Source organism: Pan troglodytes, chromosome 1 (assembly GCF_028858775.2).
Source record: "Pan troglodytes isolate AG18354 chromosome 1, NHGRI_mPanTro3-v2.0_pri, whole genome shotgun sequence".
Lineage (NCBI taxonomy): Eukaryota > Metazoa > Chordata > Mammalia > Primates > Hominidae > Pan > Pan troglodytes.
In genome coordinates, this window is record NC_072398.2 from 141,340,711 (window position 1) to 141,361,739 (window position 21,029).

At 43.6% G+C, this 21,029-nt stretch overlaps 1 protein-coding gene across 11 annotated transcripts in view; it reads right to left on the minus strand.

The window, feature by feature from the left end:
• The window catches only part of LRRC8D (leucine rich repeat containing 8 VRAC subunit D), a 140,343-nt gene extending 133,142 nt beyond the window's left edge, over positions 1 to 7,201 (minus strand). For 5 of the 11 annotated variants that reach the window (XR_010153289.1, XR_010153288.1, XM_063799791.1 and 2 more), the window contains exon 1: positions 6,448 to 6,578. The gene's annotated coding sequence lies outside the window, so the exon portion shown is untranslated. The other 6 variants (XM_054684814.2, XM_063799780.1, XM_001150794.6 and 3 more) reach the window with 6 other exon arrangements.
• Between the last annotated feature and the right edge of the window lie 13,828 nt (positions 7,202 to 21,029).

The window sequence follows — 21,029 nt, forward strand, 5'->3', positions numbered from 1 at the left end:
AAAGCTTCTCTTTTGTCTTAATAACCAATGATGGGCTTGCTGGCCACAAATGTTTCAAACCCATTTGAAGGTGTCTTCAGTCAGTACCCAACCTTCGTGCACAACTACTAAGATGGTGGTTCTGAGCTGAGCTGCACATTAGAATTACCTGGAGGCAGGGAGGGCTGTTTTCAAAACTAAACTCCATATCCAGAGATTCTGATTCAATAGGCATGGGGAAGGGTCTGAATATATGTATTTAAAAAATATTCCCCAGACTGATTCTGATGCCAGCCAGGGTTGAGAAAAACCATACTTCTTGGCATTCATCCTGAATTTATATCTTGTAAAGCTTTAAGGTATACCTCTTCATTCATTCCTCTGGGTGACAAATACTAATAGTGCCATGTGCAAGGCACTAGAAAATCAGTAGAGAACAACAGAGATAAATCCCTACCCTCACCACACTGACAGAGTACTGGAGCAGGAAGACAAGGAGGCAATTAAAATAGCACGCTTGGGCTTATTAGAATAAAGTGAACTATCAAGGCTGCCTATGGCCCTATCTTTGTGGTTTCATAGGCCTCCATGCCATCTCCTCTCAGATGACTCTTTCCAGGTGCTAGAAATCTTAATATTTTTATCAAAGAAACAGATAAGCAAGGACCCTGTCCTCATGAAGCTTACATTCTAGCAGCAATGTCCAAACATTCTAGGTATCATTACAATGGTCATTCCAGCTCTAGTGTCTTTCTGAAGGTTAGGTGCCCACGAATTTGGGGGAAAAAACACAGTGAAAACTCAATTAAGGCCATATTTTGTTTTTTTTTCCCCAAAATCTTTTTTTTTTTTTTTTTTTTTGAGACAGAGTCTCTGTTGCCCAGGCTGGAGTGCAATGGCGTGATCTCAGCTCACTGCAAACTCCACCTCTTGAGTTCAAGTGATTCTCCTGCCTCAACTTCCCGAGTAGCTGGGATTACAGGCACCACCACATCTGGCTAATTTTTTTATTTTTAGTAGAGACGGGGTTTCACCAGGTTGGCCAGGCTGGTCTCAAATTCCTGACCTTAGGTGATCCGCCCACCTCGGCCTCCCAAACTGCTGGGATTACAGGCCTGAGTCACCATGCCCAGCCCCAAAATCTTTTTGATGAAGCCTAGCATTTCATGGTTTTTGTTTTTCTGCAACAGCAAGTCAGGACAACAACATGAAGGTATTTTCAGAGCCCTTCCCTGAGTTTATCCAACAAAACACCATCCTATGAAAATTCTGTAATTTCCCCTTAATACCCAACCACCTATTTGCCCACAAGAAACTCACCTGCAAATCTTTTGATGACTAATACATCCTAGTATGGTTTCCCTGGAGCAAATCCCCAGTGGTTAGACATTTCATAATCCAGAAAAGCTGTCATCTGCAAACCTAGAAATTCCACTGTGTGTTCCTTCTTTTAGATCAATTATGTAAATAAGACCCGAGGGACCCTACTGTTTACACACCTCTAAGCAGAGAAGAAATCCTGATCCTTAGCCTTTATTGTGGTCTTTAAGGCAGATAGATTCTAATGCCTACTCTGTCACTACATGTGTAAACTTACGCTAAGCACATCACCTCCCTGTGCCTGGATACGCTCAACTATAAAATTTAAGGGTAGCCAAGCGCGGTGGCTCACGCCTGTAATCCCAGCACTTCGGGAGGCCGAGGCGGGCGGATCATGAGGTCAGGAGATCGAGACCACGGTGAAACCCCATCTCTACTAAAAATACAAAAAATTAGCTGCATGCAGTGGCGGGTGCCTGTAGTCCCAGCTACTCCAGAGGCTGAGGCAGGAGAATGGTGTGAACCCGGGAGGTGGAGCTTGCAGTGAGCTGAGATCACGCCACTGCACTCCAGCCTGGGCGACAGAGCGAGACTCCGTCTAAAAAAATAAAATAAAATAAAATTTAAGGGTTGATCCCTTCCAGCTATAATATTCTTTCTATTCAAAGTGACATAACTGCATCCTTAATTCTAAGACTCCAACTTCGACACAGCCTTTGAAAATATAAAAGGACAGCAACACTTTTCCCCTCAAGAAATTTCAAATATTCGAAAGGCATCCCTTCTTTTCATTGGAATATCCTTCATCTCCAGAGGATATAAAGAGGTTTCCCACGTGGACTGGTAAAGAAGGGAAACCAAGTAGACTGCACCATCTGGACAGCCAACACACTAACAAAGGATTGGAGCACAGTGGACACTCATCACAAAGAGGTCACACACATTTGGCCATGAGATTTGAAATTTTCCTCTAGCTCTCCTTCAACACTGTGAGACAGCTACCACCCAAATCAAGTAATTTATTAAATCTAGTTCATTGGATAGATCTAGAGTATTCGGAGAACTTGGCACTAAGGTACCTGGGATTTCTTACCTGCCAGCTTCAGAAGACATCTGGGAATGGTAATTTCCTAATGTCTTTGCAGTGAAGACTGTAAAATTCAAGTTAAGTATGAACTTACATCAACGGCAAGTTAAAGCCAAGCTCTGAGAAAAAGGTTTGCTTCTAAACCTCAATCCTCTCTCCTTCTCTAAATATAAGGCTGTCACTAAATATTTGAGGCATATTAGCAAAAAAGAAAACAAAGCTTAGCCTGAGTGGGAAACAAGTCCATAGTTGATTTTTGCCAGTTATCCTACCTTCTCACAAATTTCAAAAGCAACTCTAACCCTGCAAGCTTCAGATTTGCACAAAACATTAGAAACTCTCTTCCAGATACATAAACAGAACTACAAAGACCCAGAGGAAGGAATTCAGATTTCAGAAGCTTGCAACAGACTCGAACAATTTCAAAATGGTACCCCAGGTGCAAACATTTCAAGAGCTAAATGCCATGTGGCTTGGCATTTAGATTTCTAAGAAGCCCCCAAAATAAGGGCTAATTAGCCCTAGAACTCACCTCCATCACTCAGTGATCTCAGCTCTCATATAGGACCAACAGAGCCCCCAAACTACTGAGTTTTACATAGTACTAACTGACTACAGTTTTCAACAAAGTCATCCTCCATTCCTCTCTGATATAATTAGAAGGCATAAATTCAAAAATGTCAAAGGCTAGAAGACTGGATCAAAATAAATAGGATAACATTGAGAAGGAACAACAACAAAAAAAAAAACTTCTCCAAAAAAATCTGCCCAAGAAATACAGGATGCAGCAGCTCAGAGAGCAAATATCTGGGGGTTTTGACTATCCAAAACATGATTATCTAATAAAGAAGTTTGTCCTCGGCACTGCCTAAGAAAATCATAGGCAGTTGTAAGCTTAAGGTGCAGTAAGCAGACATTTATGCTTAGGTCTCAGCAAACAGCTGTCTTACTGTACTCTCTGTTGGCCAGATCACATCTCAATTACATATTCAATTCCAGATTCTCCATGTGAGATGCCGATAAACTGAGAAGACATCGAGAAATCACATCCCAATAAAAGACTGTGAAAAGAATTGGGACTAGTTTGCATTAGCAAAGTCAACTGGGGGTAAGGGGACATCATATTGTCTTGGTGCATTCAAAGAGAGTAGGCAGCTCTAAAAGAAGAAAATCATTGGAAAAAAAAATTCAAGGAGACAGTCTTCAGCTCAAGTAATAATACAACAAACAGTCCAAAGGTGTAATAACCTGTCTTCAGGAGCAGTTCACGGTTCCTGGGGTTTAACAAAAGTTACCTAGAAAGGGTAAGAATTTACTAAAATAAATAAATTGGATAGGGCCCCTCTAAAATGCCAATTCTGATTTCTATGATTCCCAACTTACTCCACTATCATACTGTGCTCATCTGCTATGATCTCCCTCCAAACTGCCCCTTTCTTTCAATAAGGATTTGCCCAGACCCTAATCACATCAGACCTGAGCACAAAAGTCTCCTACATCAGCTTCCTAAGCTCAATGTTATTACTCCTCCCATGTCAAGAACCACCTCCCTTCAAGACCTATTCTGAGATCTAAGGGCAGGCACTATCGCCATTTTGGACAGGATCATTCTTTGTTTAGGAGGAAGGGGGTTGATGTCCTGTGCACAGTAGTATGCTTATGTATCATCCCTGTCCTCTAGCCACTAGATGACAGCAGCACCTGCCACCTCGCTAATGATAACCATAAATGTCTCCAACATTCCTCAATGTCTGCTGAGAAGCAAAATTGCCTACTTCTGAGAGCCACTGGTCTTGAGGCAAATGATTAACACCACTGACTTGTGGTTAAGTTTTTCACTAACTAGGTTCCCTCTACCCTCCTTTATTAGTCGTATATTCTGTTCCACATCCCTGACCACTGTCAAAAGTCAATTCAGATTTCCACTCCTCCCTCAGCATACTTCATACACTTTTATCTGGTTCCACACACCCTGGATTCTTAGACAACTGTAACTGTCTGCTTCTGCTGGCATCCTCATGTGTGCCTGTCTTATCTGCTCTCTGTGATTACTACGAGAATCCTCTCCTGCCTTGTTAAGATCCCACAGCACCCACTCCAGTTCTCTGCTTCCTGCTGGCACTCAACAAATATTAGCTGGTGTTTCTTAGAATGTCAAACACCAGCTCCAATTAAAAATAACTGAAATCTCTTACAAGCTACCACTTCAACAACATAATAATCATGATTACAAAGTTTTGACAAACTTTTGACTTTAATAGCTATTTTGTCTACAGTACTGAGAACAGAATCGAGTCTAATTTCCAAACTATAGCTACCAAAACAATTTAACTATTTGGACATGACAAACACATCAGAATTTTCTAAAATTAATTTTTAAAAATGCTGCATAATATAAAAATTAAGGGAAAAGGGGCCTAGTTTTTTTCTTTTTTCTTTCCATTAAACTTTAGCGATTTTGAGAAAAAAAGGGCCAAGTTTTGACCACGTTTTTTAAATGCTGGAAAACACAGCAGGGAGAAAATGATATGAATATGGCTCAATACTTTAACTGTTGCATCATATGCTACTCCACATGGTAATGGAAGGCTGGGTCATCTAAGGACAGTTTCCTCTCCAACCTTCTAATCTGTTAGGTTTTAATCAACACGCACACATACACCCTCAATAAAAAAGAGACAAATCTAACGTAGTGTTCAAATATAGAAATAAACTGTGCCAATTCAAGATTTTGGAATTTTTCGCTGGCTCCATAGATTACCTAATCATTTTATGGGGGGCTCCATAAGTAACCCACAGAGACCCAACACCCCAAATCAACTTTTCGTGACCTCTGTTTTAACCACCTAATTTTCATCTCAGATTCGTCCCCATCTTGCACTTGGATTTTAACAGGGATTTAGTTAGTTGGTGTCAAGACAGATGAAGCAAGAACCCCAACTCTCGCCTAGCTGACAGTAGGTGTTTGGTCACTATTTTTGGACTGCAAAAATAAATGCTGCCTGAAGACCCCATTTACAGGATATGGTGCAGGGTTCTTCCCACAGGTCTGTAAGAAGCAGAGGTCCCAGATGCTATGGCGAGGAAGGTCTGATCACTCTCATTCTTGGCACTGGGAGGGGCCCCTTATTTGTTTATAAGGTAGACAGCCCTCATCATTACTGCAAACGGGGATTCCCTGCCTGTCCAGACTCTTCCAAAGTCCGGTACAAACCACGTAATAGGTGCTCAATAAACGCTGCCTGTACGGAATTTTACTATCAAAGCTGCCAAGGAAAGTTTCCAGAAATCAGCTCTTCCAAAATATGTCCTCAGAGTTTTCTTTGTCCAACAAAAAAATATTTTTCAAGATCCAAGAGCAGGAAATCTGCGAGGCAACGAGGAGCCAAATATAAGCCAAGCGGCTCCAGCTGGGCCCCACATTCCGCTAGGACTCCCCAGTACCTATTCCCCATCTCTCCGCCTACATCTTGAGTGCGCCCTCCCTCTCATTTCGGCTGTTTCTTTCCCACAACCCTACCTCCATACTTTCGGCCACACACCCCCCAACTGCGTGCTCCTGGAACCTCACAGCCCACCTCTCCCTCTCCAGCAAGAACCTACCTCTCTTCCCCTCGACCTGCAGCAGTTCTTCTTCACTGCAGCTGGCTTTTTAAGAAATCAAAAAATCTCATTTATCTGCAAGGGATACCCCCTAGTAAAGGGGGACGGAAAGGAGAAGGCCCCTATCAACCCTCCAGTAACTGGAGGGGCTGGTCCTCCCGGCAACCACCCCCAATTCTCCTCCTTTTCAAGCCCCTGGACAGGATTTGAGCAGAAGTCCCGCTCCCAAGAGCCCACGCCTCCAAACAAGCTAGAAGCGGATTATACCGGTACCCAACCCGGAGATGGCCCGCGGACGGCTGGGTGCACCTGCGGGCCCCCAGCTCCCTCCCACAGGCGCGGGGGGCGGGGCGCGGACCTTCACCTCCCCGCCCCCGCCCGCCGGGCTCCCAGCGCAGCCCACCCTGCACAGGAAGGAAGCGGAGGGGAGGCGATTCTGGAGAAGTTAAAGGGCTCACCTTTTGGACGCCGGGCCAGCAAGGCCAGACACCAAACACCCACCTCCGGGAGGAACCAGCAGAGCCGAAACCGGCTCTCCCCGCCTTTCCGATAGGGCGGAGGGAGGCGAGAGAAGGGAGCGCGCGCGAGGGGTCCAGGAGCCAGGCAGCCGCACTCCCCTCTCGCAGGGCCGGCCGCCCGGGGCCAAAGCGGCCGACGCTCAGACTGCAGAAAGCGGAACAATCTCTCAGGCCCTGGCGGCAGCAAACGGGAGCCCACTCCGCGCGCCGCCACCTCCTCCCGACCCCCGGACGTCCCCGAATGAGTTCCCGGCCGCAACCGCAGCTCGGGCCGCGGCGCCTGCGCCAGGGTTGCGCGCTCCGGCTCGGCGCGGCTCCACCTGCGCGTCGCCTTCCCTCGCAGCCCCCGGCCCCTGCCGGGAGAGGTGCGCACCAACCTTGGGGTGCAGCTCGGCCGCCAAGCCACGGCTTATGCTGAGGCCGGAGGTGGCGGCATCACCCGCGGCGGGCGGCGGCTGCACCAGGACGCGCCGGGGCGGCGAAGGCGCGCTGCGCCCTGGACCCTGCTCCCGCGGCCCCGCCCGCGGCTGCCACCTCGAAGCGCGGCGGAGGAGCCGGGGCACCACGGGCGGCGGCAGCGGCAGCAGCGGCGACGGGAGCAGCAGCACATGACTCTGTAACGAGGGGAATTAGACAAAGCGTAACATGGACTCCGGGCCCGTGCAGGCGCTGCAGCTCTGGGACCAACCGCAGCCGGCGAGCGCCGCGACTGGCCCGGCCGCAGCCAATGGGGCGGGCCCGGGCCTCCATGTGATTGCGAGCGCTTTCTCCGGTGGCCCTGCAGCGCCTGACCGGACGGGGTCTGTGTGGCGAGGGAGGGGACCCGGGGTTGGAGACTGGCGGCGAGCGACTGCTAGATGCGGAGCAGGTGCTTGGGAGGGGAAGAACGGCAGCCTACATAACCATCGCCGTAATGCTCTCGCAAGCGTCCACCTGGGCAGGGCTCGGTGCCGGGCAGGCGCAGCTGCCAGTTAGCTGCGAGGCATGGTCAGGAGCCTTCACCCGTCCTGGGCGAAGGAGGCTGTCCCGTCGACTAAACTCTGATATTAAGACTTGGCGCTGGGGGTGGGGAGTTGAATTACGTTAAAAAGTCACTTAAGCGCCTTCCAACTCTAAGGAGAAGTACTTATCTGAGCTTTGGGGCACACACAACTACTACTTGGCATGGAGAGTTTCTCAGCTTCATGTGTTCCGTCTGCTATTGAAGCTGTATTGGAAAGTCGGTTCTTGTTTTTATCTGAGCCCGCCGTTTTCATCCCATTCTTTTCGTCAAAAATATGTTACATCTGAAAGAGGCAGATGAAAAGATTATTCTATGCTAAGAGGGTTTTACAGCCCGATAATGTCACCGTTTTTTGTTGTTGTTGTTGTTGTTGTAGGATCGGGGTTCATTTGCAGTCTTTTTGTGGGTGAGCAGAGGCAGGGGCCAATAAATAAATTAAGGCGGGATATTTGGAGTTATTTGGTTGTAATAAAATATGTGGTTCAACCCAGTGCTTTCATATCTTCTTTTATCTGAATCCATGTGTTTCTGTAAACCATCGGAAGTCTAATCTGTCTTCTACCAATATCTCTCCATGTCAGCAAATGTTCAATCAACGTTTACCCAGCATCTAAATATTCTTAATAAGCATGCTGCACAAATGTTACAGGTACTCAGGAAGGTGTCGGTTCAGAGACAGTGAGACATTAAAGAGAATGATTGTCCAGGGTTTCAGAAAAGGATTCAGAGAGGAGCTGATAGAATTGACCCTTGGATGGTGAGCACTTGGCCCTCAGGCACTGGACGTGAAGAAGAGCAGCCCAAACAGGAACACGAACAGAGAGGTCCAGAATACACTCAAGGGACTGCCCGAGACCCGTTACAAGATGACACCAGATTCTGAGCCCTCGGCCCTTTTGCTCTCACTTTCCTTCCCCGACCCTCCTTGCCAGCAGCCACTCCTGTTCCACACACTGCCAAGAAGGAGGTGTATGGGCAGGGAGTGTGTGTAAGTGATCTAATCAGTGTCAGATTTGCTGATCTAAGAGATGAGAGGTCTTTTAAAACTTAACAACTAGTGGTGTGATATTTTTATTGAAAACAGCCCACTATTATAATGAATATGGAATGTTTTGCTGTTCGTAAAAAAAAAAAAAAAATTATAGGCCGGGTGCAGTGGCTCACGCCTGTAGTCCCGTACCTTGGGAGGCCGAGGCAAGAGGATCACGAGGTCAGGAGTTAGAGACCAGCCTGACCAACATGGTGAAAACCCGTCTCTACTAAAGACACAAAAATTAGCTGGGCATGTTGGCACGCAGCTGTAATCCGAGCTACTCAGGAGCCTGAGGCAGGAGAATCGCTTGAACCCGGGAGGCGGAGGTTGCAGTGAGCTGAGATGGTGCCACCACACTCCAGCCTGGGCGACAGAGTGAGACTCCGTCTCAAAACCAAAAAAACCAATCTTCTGTACTTTGTTCTTTTGATCTTCCCTGGGTTTTAAATTGTGATTCTAGACTTGAAAAACATGATTTTAAGATTGGTATAAATCGAGAAAAGAAAAAAGTGATATTCAGAAAACAGTCAAATGTGGAGAAATAGACACTCTCACACACTGTAAAAGTAAGAGGAAATTGGACAAACCCCTTTGGAGGACAATTTGGAAATTTTTGATAAATAGGTGTGTTCCCTTTGAATAGGTAAGTCCATGTCTAAGAGTTTGTGCTTTAAGCATATTTGTGCAAAAATTATGTCAGAAATATTTACACATGTACAAAAAATACATATATACGTGTCTTATTGCAACATTGTTTGTAATAGTGGGAACATGTAATGGTGTAAAAATCGAATAATAAAGGCCCAGTAGGAAACTGTTTAAGCAAATTTTGCTAGATCTGTAGAAGGAAACCATAAGCAGCCATTAACAAAAATAAGCTAGATCTATTTGTACCTACATGGAAGGATGTCCAAAATCTATAAGTGAAAAAAAAGGAGGCTGCAGAACAATATGAATAGTATGATTCCATTTTTTTGTACTTTTTTGCATTAAGATATACATGTTATTAAATGTATGCTTCAGAAGAAGTCTGGAAGCATATATAACAAGCTGTTAATGGTGATTATCTCTGGGTGTGGGATTACTAGGGCCTTTCATCAAGTTCTGTATGTTTGAATTGTTTTTATATTGAGCACATATTACTCTGATAATCAGAATAATAATTTTAAAAATTTAAAGGATTGTTTTAGAGTATATTCATGCTATTATAACAAAATACCATAAGCTGGGTGGCTTATAAGCAACAGAAATTGGCTGGGCATGGTGGCTTATGCCTGTAATCCCAGCACTTTGGGAGACCTAGGCTGGAGGATCACCTGAGGTCAGGAGTTCGAGACCAGCCTGGCGAACATGGTGGAACCCTGTCTCTACTAAAAATAAAAAAATTAGCTATGAGTGGTGGCAGGCACCTGTAATCCCAGCTACTCAGGAGGCTGAGGCAGGAGAATCACTTGAACCCAGGAGGTGGAGGTTGCAATCAGCCAAGATCATGCCAGTGCACTCCAGCCTGGGTGACAGAGTGAGGCTCTGTCTCAAAAAAAAAAAAAAAAAATTATTTCCTATAGTCTGGGGGCTAGGAAGTTCAAGGCAACAGCAGATTCCACGTCTGTGTGTGTGTGTCTTCTTTCTAGTTCAGAGAGGGTGACTTCTTGCTGTGTCTTCATATAGTGGAAGGAGTGAGGGTCTCTCTCAGGCCTCCTTTTTAAGGCCACTAATCCCATTCATGAAGGCTCTGCCATCATGACCTAATCGCCTCCCAAAGGAACGACCTCCTAATACCATCAGTTTAGGGGATAGGATTTCAACATATAAAATGGAGGGGCGGGGGACAAAATATTCAGACTATAGCATGGATCAAACTAGTAAGAAGTCTACCAATGATAAGTAATGAAAAATAACTCTGATTATCTATGATGTAAAAACAGAAACAAAAAAATCAGCCCATCAGTTTCCCCTTTTCCACAAAAAAACAGAACGGAGGCAGCAAAGGACAATAACTGATTTGATGTTGGGTTCAGAATGAAGAAATATGATGGAAAAGGAATCTGAGGCTACTCTAGACATATCTACAGAGAAACACACGGCTTCTAGGAAGTTCTATTCAACAAAAACTTAATAGAGCACTTATTATCCTTTGCTACTTGTTATGAGAATTGGCAACTGTTTCAGCACATGGTAAATCTGTATCAACAATAACAACTAATACTTACGTAGGTCCTCTTCCAAATACTTTACACATACCTTAAGTCTTCACAGTAGCCCTATGAGATACTATCCTCATCTAATAGATGGGAAACAGAAGGCTTTAAAGAGGCTCTGTGACTAGCTCAATACCACATAGCCTTTAACTGACAGAGCTACCTTTTTAAGTCAGGTGGCCTGGCTCTAGAGGTCCAAGCACTTAATCACAGTACTGCCTAAAAGGACCATGTAAGATAAAGGGCATTATTTGTGCATCTCCTCTTACCAAGTATGATGATTCTAACTTGATTTGTTCTTACCTAAACTATAGCATGCTCCAAGACACTCAATAATACTTTTGAATGAGGGAATGAATAATTGACTTTCCTACAAAAGAAGAATCTGAGCTCCTTGGAGGAGTGATTTTGCATTCTTCCATTTTATCACCTAGCAGAGTGCCTAACATATGGTAGGCAATATGGGTTTCAATAATCTGTAAACATGTTTTTGAAAAATTGTGCAGCAATCAAACTTTATAAATTGATCTCAAATGCACTGAGGTGGCTTATGAGTAATGTCATGATGAATTCATTGGAAAATGAAAAATAGCCCTGGTGGGAGGGGCTAAATATGGATATACCTGCATAGTCACACACAAATAAATGTACAGTATATTTGCTTGAAAGTGGTAGTAATGCTGAAGAGTTTCAAATTATTTGAACCTCTCTCTCACCTCTCTCAGTTTCCTCATCTCTGAAATGGGAATACTAATACATACCTCAGCTGATTATGAGGGAAAGAGTTAAATGACATAATATGTGGAAAGGGCTTAGCCAAGTGCTTAATAGGCATTGCTCAGTAAATGTTACCTAAGTACAACCACATATTATAAGTGTGATCAAATTTCTTAATCTAGTGTGTCTCTTAATAACATAACTAACATAATATGTGATATCTAGAGCACTTTATTTTTAAAAGACAGGAACTCAATACGTATGATGCTTTAAAATTACATGGTAGGAGTTCAGCCTAAGTAAATGGTAAAACAAATGTTTTCTCATTTTCTTTCCTCCCCTGCGCTACCTACTACTTTAATGTTCTTTCTATTCTTTATATGGGTTAGACCCATTTCAAACTTTCTTTATATGGGTTAAACCCATTTCACTTCTCAGACTTATTTAAACTCTTGCGGGTTGTTTTTTGTTTGTTTGTTTGTTGTTTGTTTGTTTTTCGAGACAGGTTCTTGCCCTGTCACCCAGCCTGGAGTGCAGTGGCACCATCACCACTCTCTGTAACCTAAACCTCTTGGCTCAAGCAATCCTCCCACCTCAGCCTCCCAAGAGCTAGGACCACAGCATGCACCATCATGCCCAGCTATTTTAAAACAAAAAATTTTGTAGAGACAGGGCCTCACTATGTTGCCCAGGCTTAAACTCTTAGCCTTATAGGTAGCTAAAGAGGCAAACAGTCTCCATTCCTCACAGCTAAGGAAATTGAAATGACTAGACTAGCAATGAGCAGGTTGAAAGGGGAGAAGCACTGTGGAGGAAATGGAGCTGGACGGGATGTGGGGGATAACCCTCCGCGAGTATGACACAACATCAAGTCCAAAGAGGAAGGGAAATTGCCAGACTGCTATAGTTAGAAATAATATGGCGAAATTGAAACTAGAAAAACTAAGGGTACATGTCTTAACCACAAAAAGAAGAAAGAAGTGGATCTACGCCTTCTAAAATGGATTCATAGGGCTGGGTGTGGTGGCTCACTCCTGTAATCCCAGCACTTTGAGAGGCTGAGATGGGAGGATCGCTTGAGGCTAGGAGTTTGAGATCAGACTGGTCAACATAGCAAGACCCCCTTCCCTATTTAAATAAAAATTAAAAATGTATTCGGAGAGAGTGGTAAAATTAGGGTTATCTATCTAAGTGAGTGGGTGCATCTTAATAGGTAACCATGAAATAAGTGTTCCCTTCAATAAACTGTAAAAAAAGAAAATATACCAAATTCAACTGCCTATGAATTCGTACCCATATACTCCACCTTCCTGCCTGCTTCTACTATGAATGGATCTCAAAATAATTGTCTCTACTCATTGTCTCCAATTCATCCCCCACCCCCATCTTAAACTTAATTGAATCAGGGTTTTACTCCCAAAGCATCAGTAAAACTGATCTTGCCAAGGAAAACAATGACTTCCACACTGCTAAATACAGTCAACAATTCTTGGTCCTTACTTGACCTCTCAGCAGCACTGGACACCATTGAACACTACTGCCTCTTCAAGTGGACTTCTCTTGCCTTTCAGGACACCAAACTCACTCCCTTCAATCAGTTCATCCAGTTATATAGCTTTGAATTCCCCTTCTATGCCAACAACTTTGCATTTATGTCTCTTACTCAGTCCTCTTTCCTGAGCTCCAGCTTGTGTTTCTGACTGCCTAGTTGGGTTTCCTACTTTCACGTCTAATAGACACCTCAAACTCCACATGTTCAAAACTGAACTCCTGATTTCTCCCCAAAACTTGTGCATCCCACACAGCTTTACCCCCTTACTAAATGGCAATTCCATTCTTCCAGTTGCCTGGACTAAAAGCCCCAAGTTATCCTTGACTCTTTATCTCATGCAACTCATATTGAAATAGGAAATTCTGTTGGCTCTACTTTCTAACTATGCACTTCCACGGCTACCACCTTGGTCCCATCCACCATCATCTCTCTCCTTGATTAACTCATTAGTCATCTAATTAGTCTATGTAGTTCTGCTTCTATCCTGTTCCTCCCCACAGTCTATTCTCAGCAGCAGCCAGAGTGATCATTTTAACATATGTTTGATTGTCTCACTCCTTTGCCCAAACCCTGTGATCACTCCCCATTTTACTCAGAGTAAAGCCAAAGTCCTTACAGTGACTTGTGAGGTTCTTACATGATCTATGTACCACATACCCAAACGTCACTCAGAGAAGCATACCCAGACAACCATATCTAAAATTGGAATCCACTCCCTGCCTGCTTCCGTTCCCATCACCCTGCTTCATTACTTTCCCTTGGGCACTTATCACTGGCTTATTATATTTTTTGTTTATTATCTATCTCTTCCTGCTAGAATATAAGCTTTTTGCGGATAGGAAATTTTATCTATTTTGCCCACATGTATTTAGAATAGTGTCTGGCACATAGTACACACTGAATAATTATTTTATAATGAATTAATGAATTTATTTCAGATTTCTAATCAATAGTAAATGCAGGAGAAAATTTTTCCCAAGAAGAGATTTTTCCACATCATGCTGTTCTCTGAGTTTTGTTAATTGAAAAAAGGCATTCATATTCAGAGTTTCCAAATCATACATACCTATTACTAAAACAACACCTAGTAGTTTACATGGCAGGAGATGAAACTTAGTGGAAAACATTACCATTTTTGCTAATCTCTTTTTTTTTTTTTTTTACACGGAGTTTCGCTCTCATTGCCCAGGCTGGAATGCAATAGCGCAATCTCAGCTCACTGCAACCTTTGCCTCCCCGGGTTCAAGAGATTCCCCTGCCTCCACCTCCCGAGTAGCTGGGATTACAGGCATGTGCCACCATGCCCAGCTAATTTTGTATTTTTGGTAGAGATGGGGTTTCTCCATGTTGGTCAGGCTGGTCTCGAACTCCTGACCTCAGGTGATCCACCCCCCTCGGCCTCCCAAAGTGCTGGGATTACAGGCGTGAGCCACCACGCCCAGTCAATTTTTGCTAATCTCTTATAAGGAAAAACAATCTGATCTGACTTAACAAGTAAACAAAATTGCTAAATAGTAATTCCAAAGTCCTAAATTATATTCTAATTAAGGAAAACATTTAAACAAAGTAACACAATAGTGAAAAGAATAAGAGCAGATTAAACATTCATTTTCCTGTAACATATTATTTATTTTAAAACTGTCATGTGAGGTAAGGCTGCTGTGTATTCTAATTGGCTAAAATAAAAGGTTTAAGTGAGAATAAAAGAACACAGATGTGACATAAAATAGCAAGTGGGAATCTAAGTTTTTCTAATAGAAAGTTGAAATGGCAAAAAAAAAAAAAAATCCTCAAGAAAATCACCATAAGAAAAGAATTGAGCAATTCTTAAAAAATTAAAAAGCTCCCAAAGCAAACTGATTTGTATGGTCACTTGAAAAGAGGAAGAGTAATTGCTGTTTCTAAATGGTGAGTTGAATGTTTAGAAATCCACATGGAAATTACTTTGTTAGTATGTCTCCTCATAGCTCTTGTCTGTGGGAAGAGAAGATGAGCACAGCCAGAAACCTTAAATGTCAAGATGAGGCTGAGCAGTGCCTGCGCTGGAGAGAGGAATGTAGGAACAGGAAGAGAGAAGCCAGCTTGTGGGGTTTTCTTACTCATGAGTGAAATTCTAGCATTCTGGCTTTAAAAGATTAATATATCTGAGCATTGTTTGAAATTTCACCTGACAGCTTCTCAAAGCAGCAAAACCTGGAGATGATTTGAAAATAAAGTTCGGACTGAGAGGTTGTAGCCATGGAACTAAAAGTCAGTGTTATCCTAACGTGAGTGGCTCCTTGGGCAACACAGATGCACAGAAGAAGGCAGCAGTCCTGTCTCCTGTTGCTGATCATTCTCGAAGTTGGTGCCCTTGCTCAGCTCAGGCAGGGAACCTAAGCCAAAGGGGAGTGTGATGCTTACATTTAAGTGTCAATTTGATTAGGTTAAGAGATACCCAGATTGCTGGTAAGGCATTATTTCTGGGTATGTCTGAGGGTGTTTCCAGAAGACACCGGCATTTGAATCAGTGGACTGAGTAAGGAAGATCCATCTTCACCCAATGAAAGCCAGCACCATCCAATCAGTTGAGAGTCCAGATAGAACAAAAAGGCAAAGGAAATGCAAATTCAAATTCCTTCCTGGAGCTGGGACAGCCATCTTCTCCTGTCCTTGGACATCAGAACTCCAGGCTCTCAGGCCTTCAGACTCCCGGCCTTGCACTAATGGCCCCCCTAGGATGTCAGGCCTGCAGCCTCAGACTGAGAATTATGCCATTGGCTCCCCCGGTTCTCAGTTCTCTGGCCTCAGACTGAATTACACTGCTGGTTTGCCCAGTTCTCCAGTTTGCAGATCGTGGGACTGCTTAGCCTCCATAATCACATGAGCCAATTCCCATCATAAATCCTCTTTTACATATCTCTCTATGTAAATACGCTATTAGATCCATTTCTTGAGAAAATCCTTACTCATACAGGGAGCTGAGACTATGAGTCTAAATCATCCATTCTTGAGACTAGTTGACCAGCTACCTCCCATTCCTGAGCCTCTATTATATCCCCTGGAAGTTTATCTCCAGCATATCAACAGATAGTTCTCCTGACACTTTCCTCAGTAACATTTACCTATCTCCTAAAATCTGATCTTTCTTCTCTTTAAATGGAATAAGAGTTTTATGAGTTAACTATGTTAGTCTTTCTTCTCTTCTTGTGTGACACCTGGCTGACAAGCTGTAGACCCAAAGCCTACAAATGTGTTTTCACTACACAGTGTTCTAAGATTTTTAAAATTAGTTGCTGATATTTAGTAATCAGGAGATTTCACATAAATGCCTAGATTTCCAGCACCTTTTACCATCCAGAACAAAGTGCAAAGTAGGGTGAGGAACAACCCAGAAAAGGATTCTGACAGCTGTTTGAGTGGTAAACATTGGATTCGGGTAATCCTCTTGGAGAGGGGTAGAACTCAAAGCTCTGACACCTACCCTCACTACTCTGAACCATTAACTGTAAGATGCAATCACATATTGCTTTTTGTGTTCCCTGCTATTTCATGTAGGTTTCATTTAACTCTCCCAACTAGGACCTAGACTCTGTCTTAAGTTTCTTCAGTCTCCCCCACTGCTTTGCACAGTGATGAATCAGTGATTATTAATTTATGAAATAATGCCTATGTTGGATTCTTTTTGTTATTTGTTCTCCTTGTCATTGCCATATATGCATGCCTTCAAAAAGCATTTATTTATATACATGATCAATAATAACCTTTATTGAGTACTTGCTTACTGTGAGCCAACCATTGTGCTCGAAATGCACATATCAATAAAGCATATTCTTGCATCTTTATGAGCCCACAGTCTGTGAGGCGAGACAGAAATTCAGATAGAAAGATTATACTTCACCTTGGGTGCATCAAGGGAACCTTCAGAGAGGAGACGGTGTTTTTTGCTGGGTCCCAAAAGATGAACAGAAGTTCACCTAGCGGATAAAACAGGGAAGGTTCTACCAACAGAGGGAACAGTATGAGCACAGGCACAGAGCTTGTCTTCATCTCCATTCTATCAGGTAGCATGGGACAAGCAAGGAGGCCCATTCTAAACCTAAATTCAATGAGCCATTGAATAAGGATTACACAATTTCTGTTTACACTGTGCATAAAACAAAAGCCTTGGCTGCTTTTGCCTCACTAGCAAACATGCAAGTAAAGAACTCAGAAAATTGCTTTTTTTGATGGAGGTTTGTTGACTTTTTAACCTCTCATCAAGAGTCTAAACATGAAACTCTTTGCCTTTTTCATTATGAGCACTAGACTTGAGTGGCAACTCAAAAGAATTGCTCTTCTTATCCTGTTTCCTTTTGATTAATTAATCAAAGTTGTATACATCATGAATAAATACTTCACACTCATTTTGATCACAAGTAATTTGTTATGGTAATAAACTTAAAAATTATTCCTGTCATGTACAAATTTCTCCTTTATTTCTTAGCATCTTAAAAATCTTTTCTTTTAGCCAACACAGCCAGACAGTACTTTGTCCTGCTTTGAGCAAGCACTTTTATCTTCTGAGTTATCATGGAATGCTTGAAATAATATGGATTCTAAAGAAAAATTCTAAAGAATGGTACATTATAACACTAACACTGTTCAGAGAGAATGGGCTAATTATCCAGAGAGGAAGGTCTTCCTCTGCTGAAGTCTAACTTCCTCCCTCTCTGGTCCCCAGACCTTAGACACACCAGTAGCACTTAAATAAGGCTGTGTTTGCATGCCTCACACTGCGTTCACAAACCCCAGGTCAGAGACGGTTTATTGTAACCCCATTAGGTAAAGGCATGGCTGAGCCCCAATTTAGAAGGTCATGGTGATAATAGGGAAAGTAATCAGGCGACTTTGGAACAACCAGCACGGTTAGGTACGAGCACTATTAAGAATAGGGCTTTACTTTCATGCCTGGAAAGACTTCCATGATACTTCAGCTAAAATCCAGAGGGCAAATGGTCATGTCCTAACTGCTATGACACGAATGGGGGCAGTCCTGTAATTTGTGACTTGGACCTCTTGCCTTGCAGGACAGCTGAGAACCTTTCCTTAGAATCAACTTTGACCCAAAGGGACTCTTGAGTTTGGATGGAGGAATGATGAAAATGTTTATTGCCACAGTGCTTTATTCTTTGTAAGAGCTCAAGCTCTTTTTTGTTTGGCTAGTTGCTGGTTTTCGTGGTGGTGGTGGTGGTGTATGCGTGTCTATGTGTGTGTTAGTTTTACATGATAATGAACAAAAATCTGAAATCTTGCTTATTTTCTCCCACTTGCTTCATATCATTCATACTCCTGGCTGATTCAAAGCAAAGATAAAGAATCTGGAGGTGCAACATGCTGGAAGCAGCTTTGGGCAGCCAGGACTTCTCATTGCCCAGGAACTCGTCCCTCCTTCCCACACCCTGCCCTCTGCAACCCTGAGTTCCTCCCCTAAACCTCTCACATAAATCTTCACTTTCTTTTAAGTTCATTATAAACCCCAGTGTTGTGTGTTCATGATGTTGTGTGGAGGCTGCTGTCCAAAAATAAACTATTGTATTGCACAGGGAGAAGGCAGGTTTTCAGAGGCGTGCCAGCTAACCATGGTGTTCGGTCGCACTTATTGGTTAATGTCTGCAAATTTTCTTTTTCTACGAAAAGTTAAGTAGGGCTCATTAAGCTCCTCTGGCGTAATTTTTTAAAAGAAAGGAAAAGTTAAAAATAGTCTAAGCACAAGTATTAGAGGCTTAGAGTTGTTAGGAAGAACTGATGAAGAGGTCTGGAGAGATGTTTTCACAATTGAATTTCATAGCCCTGCAGGAGTGGCAGAACTCCAGCAGGAAGGGAAAGCTGAAGGGCTAGGACAGAGAAAGCTTCAGGGGCAGAGCAGTGGCTCCAAGGATGGACTCACATTCAGGTCCTGTTCAATATGGATTTTATCAAGCACCTACTAACATATAATCTATTAAAGGGCAATAACGAAGTTCCTGACCCATGTCTGCTTAGGAAATCAGGATCTTGGTACAATTTCATGAAAGAGTTGGGACCGAAAAATCTAAAGGACCATCTCATTTTGAGACTCCAGCCCTTTGAAGAAGATAGCTGTCCTTACTCATCAAAGGATGATAAGGCCTTGCCTGCTGTGTGTTGTCAGAAAAGAGAAGACAAGACAAACAGGTAACCAGCATGTGAATACAGCATTACATCTCACTAATGACCCCCTGTGCTGAAAGCTAAAGTAGGAGGCTTCAAGCTGCATTACCTTGTATCAGTGAAAGGAAAGTCAAGGAGAGCCTTGGAGATGAAATGTAGTCATCAACGAGCACTCTGTAGCCAAGAGCTTTACCAAGGGTTTAGATGCCAGCTGCGGGGGTGTTGCTTGTGGACTGAGCATATGCAAGTTTGTGCATCTCTGACATCTGAGCCAGCTGTCCTCTGACAACCGCCTCCCAGGTCTCCGTGGTGATGCCGACCACACCGGTTCCCAATGACTTAGGGGCCCTTTCGTTTGCATCAGTGTTGATTTGGATTTCCAAATATGTGAAACATTTCACTGCCTCCTGGAAGGACAATGAGAAAAGTGGGTTGGGAAGGAATGACTCATTCTATAGGAGGGAGGGAAAATCTCCAGCCTCTCCCTAGGTTAAGTCCCTGCTATTCCTCCTCCAAGCAGGCCATGTGGAACACATGGGGTTGACTTAGAAGATCTTGAAAGTGTCATCCAGGGATGACTTCTGGGACTTGGGCTCTATCCCCCGCCTTCCCTGCCTGAGAACCATACTGAGAGGCCATCAGATGAGAGATTAAAGCAGTAGCTGTCACTTGGCAGAGATGTGGTAGGGGTATGCAGGCACCAGATTGTGGACCTGGGTGACCTGTGAGGCCTTTGTAACCCTATGATGTTAGGGTTCCACAGATCTTGGTGATAGCTCCTGAGTCCAAGGAAGCTCAGTGCAGGAGGAGTTGCACAAGCACTGGTGGTGGCTGAGGTGTCTCTTTTCTTGTGTCTGGCTCATGCCACAGGCTCTGGAGCCTAGCCCTCCTTGCTCTCTTGCTGAGCCGTCCTCCTAGTAACTCACCCTAACTAACAGCAATAATTCTGTGGGCCTGACTTCTGGAGTGCAATATGAATATTATAAACCATTTATTAAGGGATTATTATTTGCCAGCACCATGCAGGAATTTTACCTACACTATCTAATTTATTAATCAGCCAGGTTCAGGTTCAAATACTGACTGTACTATTTGATATCTGGGTCACTTTAGGCAAATTACTTAACCTCTCTGAGCTGTATTAGTCAACTCGGGCTGCCATAACAGGATACCATAAACAGGGTGGTTTAAACAACAGAAATTTATTTTCTCATAGTTCTGAAGACTGGAAGTCTAAGACCAAGATGTCAGCAGGGTTGGTGTCTGGGTGTCTGGTGAGCGGTCTGTCTTTAAGTTGCACCTGGCTGCCTTCCCACTGTGTCTTCATGAGGCCTTTCTTTGGTGCAAAAACCTCACATTTTCTTTCTTGGAGGGGAGGGGTTGAAGAGAGAGAGTTTTCCCTGGGTCTCTTTTATTGTTTTTGAGACAGGGTCTTGCCCTGTCTCCCAGATTGGAGTGCAGTGGCACAATCATGACTCTGCAATCTCTTCTCCCAGGCTCAAGCAATCCTCCCACCCCAGCCTCTCGAGTAGGTGGGACTACAGTTGCACCATCACACCCAACTAATTTTTAAATTTTTTGTAGAGACGAGGTCTCACTATAGTGTCCAGGCTGGTCTCAAACTCCTGGGCTCAGGTGATCCTCCCACCTCAGCCTCCCAAAGTGCTGGGATTATAGGTGTGTGCCACTGTGCCTGGCCTTCTGGTATCTCTTCTAATAAGGACACTAAACCTATTTGTTCAGGGCCCCACTCTTATGACCTCATTTAACCTTAAATATGTCCTTTGAGGTCCCATCTGCAAATACAGCCACAGCAGGGGTTAGAGCTTCAACATACGAATTTTGGGGGTTCACAAACCTTCAGTCTAT